General features: G+C 45.9%; 1 pseudogene; it reads left to right on the top strand.

The window, feature by feature from the left end:
- The first annotated feature begins 1259 nt into the window (after nucleotides 1-1259).
- Nucleotides 1260-7006, top strand: LOC102274897 (olfactory receptor 6V1-like; annotated as a pseudogene).

Raw genomic sequence — 7006 nt, 5'->3', positions numbered from 1 at the left:
CAGGATGGGACCTGGGCTGGGTGAGTCCCCCGCCCTCCTTCTTGTCTCTGTCCCGCCCTCTCAGAGCCTCACAGCGCTTGTCATCACGGTTGGTGATCTCAGCCTTGTTTACTGTCTGTTTCCCCAGTTTGCCTCTGAGGTCTGGGGTTATTTTGTTCACGATGCATGTCTGGAACCCTGATAGGATCGAGTCCAATCAGTCATTCAGTCGTATTTCCTGAATGAATGAGTGAAGGATGGGTGATTTAAGTTGCCTGTGTCCTCTTGCTATTCCTGATTTGGGGTTCAGCCATGAAGGTCTGGCTTCCAAGATTCCCCTCCCTGCACTGGTCTCTTCTTGCCCTTCATCTTGGTGAGGAACAAAGTCTTCTGTGCCACCCACTCCTTCTGCTCCCTCCTGAGGGCCCTGGGCACAGGGAAAGCTCGGCCAAGATTCCTTCCTGATGTGTCTCTGTCCTCTTTTTGAGCTTTTTTTTTTTTAATGTTTTATTTTTATTTACTTATTTGGCTGCACCAGATCTTAGTTGCAACAAACGGGATCTAGCTTCTGACCAGGGACTGAACCTGAGCCCCCTGCCTTGGGAGCACAGAGTCCCAGCCACTGGACCACCAGGGAAGGCCTTTGAGCTTCTGTAGACCTTTCGCTGTAAGGCACACCTTCCTCTCACATCACTTTGACTCCGATTCTTGCTGCTGGCTGGCTTGCTTGCCCACGTGCTGTTTGCCTCCGTCTTCCCTCTGTCACCTGCCCCTTGCAAAGGCCCATGAATTCCTAAGGAGATAGTCAGGTGGTCACTCTGTCCATCCCTCTGTCCCATGCCTCATCCCCACTTTTTCATTTACCTGAGAAGCTTGACACTTCCCAAGACACCGATGATCAGAATCATTGCTACAGAGACCCATGTTGGTGACACTGTCACCCTCCTCTGCATTCCCAATTATTTTTCTGAAAGAGTCATTTTCTGGGGTAGGAAGAGGTTTCAGAAGTCAAAGCACATAAGAAGAATTCAGCCAGGAGCATTGAGAAGGTTAATGTGGTGAGAAAGGAAGATCAATAGCCAGAAGGGGGCTTTCTGATTGGTCCCAAGTTTCTAGGAGGTTATTCCATGAAAACAACAGGTTACTATATCTGCTCTTTGCCATTTAATAGAAATCTGACCTGTTAAAACCTATGGCATGAAGGATTTGGATAGAGATGAACAGAATCTCTTACCAGTGAGGAGCCTCAGCAGGAATAAGTAAGGGAAACTGAGGACACAATGGGGACCCCAGACTGTCAAGTACAGATGATGTGGGGCTGGCCCAACGGGTGCACTGAATGGCCAACCAAGGCCTTGCCAGTAATGGTAAGGCGACACCTGCTTTGATGGGGCACTATGCCATCTCCTGACTGAAGCTGAGTTTGCCTGGATCACAGGGGTGGGTCTGTGGGCCTGAGAGAGGGTCTGTTCTGTAGCAAAGGCTGCCACAGAGAAGTTATAGTCTGTAGGAGACCCTGATGCAGACAAGAGTTGAGTCTGCATCCATCTGAAACTTCACCTGTGTTAATTTGGCAGTATTGTAAATACAAACTTAATGTAAAATTTACTCAACAAGTACAGTGGGTCCTGTGACATAACCCAGGAGGCTTGTCCTGAGCTGTGGGCTCCAGTTTCCTGAGTTGGCATCTGGGGAGCCATGGCTCAGAGTGTTGAATGCACATGAAGGGCCAGGCACGCGTTGTGGACCAAGAGGAAACACCGGTCATCGACGCTGAGAGGGGAGGCAGGACCATAAACAGGGAGAGGGAAGTCTAAGGGTGAAAAGTCTTGGCAGGAGGAAGACAAGAGGGATTGAGGTGAGAGTGTAATAGAAAACTAGTTTGAGAAGTTTGCGGCTAGTGTGAAGGGGAGTGAAGCCTGCTACACCAAGTGGAGTGTTCTTGACTCCAGGGTCATCCCTGAATTAACTCTCTCACCTCTCATTTCAAGACTTCAAATATTTTAGAATGTACTGTCTCAGGATGTGATGTCATGGAAACCTATTGGGTAAGAAAGACCTTGCTCTCTGGGTGGCAGTGATAGTGAATAAAACATAAAACAGGCCCAAGGGCTAAATTCCTTTCTCACTCATGCATTTATAACACCTGCTGAATGTGACACACGTCAGTATGGGGCCCAGTAGCCGAGATCACAATCGGGGAAGTGGTACGTGAAGGAGCTGTGGCCTCCTAGGAGACCGACCATCATGAATTCTTCACAAGTGATGTAACACTCTAGGCTGGACCTCTCTCTGGTTCCACAGTAACATGTGAGACCCAAGTAAGATCCCTTCTTCGAGAAAAGGGACACTCTCCTGTCTCCTACCCATCACTATCTCCTACTCATCATGGATGGTCAACAGCCAGTCATGTGAATTTCCTCTTTAGCACATTCTTTTTTTTTTTTTTTTTTTTTTTTTACATTTATTAAAGAATAAATGTTTGCAGACCTAAGCAATAGATTTTGAATCCTGTGTTCAGAGATCGGTATGTTTTCAAATTCAGAAGATATCATGTACTTGGCATTTTTGTTACTATAAACAAGTGGGTACTGGAGTGAGAAGACTCTGGTTTCAAACCCCAGCTGTACATTTGTTGACTATATGACTTGGGATGGAGATCCTTACACATTTTGAGATTTTTAATCACCTGTGATATGGAGATGGAAACTTTCGCAGCCACTTTGCACTGTAGAAGCCTGTGCGTGGTGGGCACTCGGTGAATGAAGTCTACCCATTCACAGCCCATGGTCCATGATGCTGTAGTCAAAAATTCCTCAGCAACCAGAAGTTCTTTTTTAGTTTTCTTTCAGATTGTAAAGAATCCGCCTGCAATCCGGGAGACCTGGGTTCAATCCCTGGGTTGGGAAGATCCCCTGGAGAAGGGAAAGGCTACCCACTCCAGTATTCTGGCCTGGAGAATCCCAAGGATCAAAGAGCCTAGTGGGCTACAGTCCATGGGGTTGCAAAGAGTCAGACAACTGAGTGACCTACTTTCTTACTAACTAGATAGTGAAACCTAATCTGAACTTAACTGGGAGGCTATTTATTGCTTTTCTTTATTCTGTTCAATGTGAGTATTTGTGTATTTTGCTGCAGAAATAGTAATGTATTTGATTCCAGGGTATGCCAGACCCTTCTGGGATTGGATTCTGAAACACACCTGTTCTCACCTTATCTTTCTCTCTTTGCTTTTAAAGATATTTTTTGATGTGGGCCATTTTTAAAGTCTTTATTGAATTTATGACAATAATGCTTCTGTTTTATGTTTTGAATTTTTGGCCTTGTACGTGGGATCTTAGTCCTCCAACCAGGGATCAAACCCACACCCCTGCATTGAAAGGGGAAGTCTTAACCCCTGGACATTCAGGAAAGTTCCCATTTTATCTGTCTGATGAGAAATTGACAGGCCATGACTGCCCCATTACCTTCTGTTAAAGCCTAAAATGTACATATGCAAATACTCATGTAATAAAACATGAATTTCCATTTTCAAAATCTTTTGCTCAGGACTAGGTATGAAAACTCAATAGATGGCCTCATTCAATTGTTTAATCAAAATTTACCAAGTCCTTATATTTTGTAAGATGTGTTGCTAGGTGCTGGAAGGCTTCAAAGATGAAAAGAGACCTGCCACTGAGAAACCAGGAATTTAGTGTTTGGGATGAGGGTGGCACAAGGAAAATTGTAATATGCAAGGAAGAGCACGCTGACTTCCTTGGCTGGGATTCCAGACAGGACAGGTTCACCACTGGAGAGAGGGTGAAGCTTCATAAAGGTGGGGCATTTGAAATGTGGGTAGGAGTGTGCCAGGCGAAGATGAGGCATGGGGTATTCTGAGCAGAGGGAGCAGTAAGGAAAAGGTGAGACAGCAGGGTGGAGTTACCTGTTTGGAGACTAGTAAGTGGTCCAGCTTGGTGGAAGCACAGAGTGTGTGGTAAGAAGGAGGTGAGGGGAAGGCTGGAGGGGAAGATGGGTAGGATGGTAGAAAGCTGGGACTGCCAGGGGAGTTTGTGCTCAATTTAGCAGGCACAGGAAGGGATAGGTGTTGCTTAAAACATTTTTTTATTTCTGATTGCTAAAATAATATGTGTTCAAATAAAAAGAACTTGAAAAACAAACAAAATATATTAATATATATATACACATACATATATGAAAACATTTAAATGCTCATAATCCACACCTAGAGATAACTGTTGTTGATATTTTATTTTACATATTCAGTATTTTATTTAATTAGTAAATTTAATTAATTTTAATTACTGCTTATTTAATTTAGTATTTTATTGACTTATTTTTTAATTAAGTTTTAATGGCTGTACTGGGCTCCCTGTGGCAGTGGGCGGGCACTCTCTAGTTGCAGCCAAGGTTCTCTAGCTGTATGTGCAGGCTTAGTTGCCCCATGGCATGTGGGGTCTTAGTTCCCAGATAAAGGATGGAACTTGCATCCCCTGCATTGCAAGGTGGATCCTTAACCACTGGACCACCAGGGAAGTCTCCATTGTTAATATTTTAAAATGAGTCCTCACAGTCTTTTTCTGTATAAAGGTAGATGACTCAGCTATTTTGATTAATTAATTTTGAGGGTAACGTATACATGAAACCACATTGTTTCAGATTATTTGAAAACCAGCCTTTGGACATAATACTGTAGAAAAAAGAAATATAACAGCAGTATATGGATAGGTTGGATATACAGATATGTAGAAATAAGAAAGCCATTAAAAATGCTGCTGTGACGATTAAGATGAAACAAATCCTTGAACCTGGATGGTGGCTATGAAAAAAGAAAGGGGACAGGACGAGAAAAAAACTGTATTTAAAAGGAAGGCAATTCAAATGGTTTAGAAAGAAGAAGGAAAACTCAGAAATACCTTCCAGGTTTCAAGTCAGGGTGACGGGTTTTGAGGGGAATGGACACGATATTAGCTCTAGGGGACTATTGTGTGTGTATTCTTTTACCCATTTTGAGTATGTGGTGGTGTGGGATGGCCAAGAACAAAAAGGCAGATTCAAGATTCATTTACATTTTCAAGATTTCTCTGGTTACGGATGAAGATGAGTTTTCTGAAGGAGAGACTAGAGAGACAAAAGATGGATTGGAAGAGAGATGTGGGGACATTCATATTTAGAAAATAGAAGAACAGGAGCTAGAGAAGGAGCCAGCCAAAGAAAAGTCAGAATTGTCAGAGAATTGAGAGTAGAGTGGCTCTACAGTCATGGGTGGAAGCTATTTCAAAACTGTGTGATTCACAGCCTGAAATGCCACAGAGAAGGCAAGAAGGATGAGGACCAGGCACAAAGGATGAAAAGAAGTCATGTAGAAGGTACCAGATCCTGAGATATGGAAGTGTTAATTGCTCAGTTGTATCTGACTCTTTGTAACCCCATGGACTGTAGTCCACCTGGCTCCTCTGTCCATGGAATCCTCCAGGCAAGAATATTGCAGTGGGTAGCCATTCCCTTATCCAAGAATCTTCACGACTCAGAGATCAAACCCAGGTCTCCTGTGTTGCAGGCAGATTATTTACTGTTGGAGAACTCTGCTAAGAGCAGGTGTTATTATATTTAATGACTATCATATTTGGCTGTGTGGAAGGGTTTACCAGACCCAGCCAAATGACTTGCACAGAGATGGAGCTTAAGAAATGTGTTGAATGAAATAATGAATGAGTAGGAGACAAAAGAGTAAGTGTTTAGTAGTGATGGTGATGTGTATGCGTGCTGTCATAAGTTGAGTCTGACTTTTTGTGACCCCCTGGACTGCAGCCTGCCAGGCTCCTCTGTCCATGGCATTTTCCAGGCAAGAATACCAGATGGTACTGTGGAGGTGGCCAATTCCTAACTCTGTCCAGCAGAGCCAATCAGTTCCTTGCCCCTTGGGACCTTCTGCCCTTGGGAATGCTCCTGGACGTTGAATTTGACTATGCATACAGGCTAGTCTGCTTGGGAAGCCAGGCCAGCCATCAGGGAGCAAGGTCAAGAGAGAGGCTGGTGGCCATTTCTCAATAAGACTTCCTAGCGTCTCACAGGCAGTCCAGAGAAGGGGCATCAAGTGCCGTGAGTAACCTCAGCGTCATCAGGGAGTTGTTCTCCTAGGGTTTTCTCCTCTGCAAGAGTTCCAGTCCGTCCTGTTTGCCTTCATCCTATTGATATACATGCTGACGGTTCTGGGGAATCTGGCTATTGTCACCCTCACGGGCCTGGACCCCCACCCCCACTCACCCATGTACTTCTTCCTCTGCAATTTCTCCCTCATGGAGGTGCTGCTGGTCACCTCCACTGTGGCCCCTAGGATGCTGGCTGACCTGCTGTCCCCTCGCAGGACCATGGCCCTGGCTGAATACCTGACCCACTCTTTGTTTTCCTTCTCCCTGGGCTCCACCCACTTCCTGCTCCTCACAGTCATGGCCTTTGATCGCTCCGTGGCCATCTGCCGCCGTCTACACTACCAGACCATCATGAACAGGCCGGTCTGTGTGAAGCTGGTAGTGGTCTGCTGGGTGGTGGGGTTCCTCTCCATCATCTCCCTGACCCTGTAGAAAGCCCAGCTCTGGTTCTGCGTCCCCAGCATCACTGACCACCACTTCTTCGACTCCGCCCCGCTGCTTGAGCGGTCCTGCTCCGATACCCAGCACATTGAGCTCATGGACTTCTTCCTGTCCTTGCTCTTCAGAAACCAGACAAGGGCCCCTCCACACAGCTCAACAAGGTGGTGGCCCTGATGACTGCCCTGGTGACCCCGTCCCTCAACCCCTTCATGTTCACCTTCCGGAATGAGAAGGTCCAAAAGGTCACGGAGGATACGTCCAAAAGGATCGTCCTCAGACACCCAGCCGCCCTCAGAGGAGAGCACAGAGGGGGGCTGTCCACTGCGGGTGGCACCCAGGTGCCCAGGCTGGGGCTTCTTAGTCTCTTTCCTAGTCTATCCTTCCCCCTCCGCCCCGCTGAAGTCACTGTTCACTCTCCACAGGGAGCGGATTAG

The sequence above is a fragment of the Bos mutus genome, chromosome 4, assembly GCF_027580195.1.
Source record: "Bos mutus isolate GX-2022 chromosome 4, NWIPB_WYAK_1.1, whole genome shotgun sequence".
In the NCBI taxonomy this organism is placed as follows: Eukaryota; Metazoa; Chordata; class Mammalia; order Artiodactyla; family Bovidae; genus Bos; species Bos mutus.
Note: the sequence above shows the minus strand (reverse complement) of the source record. Positions and strands in the feature narration are given on the sequence as shown.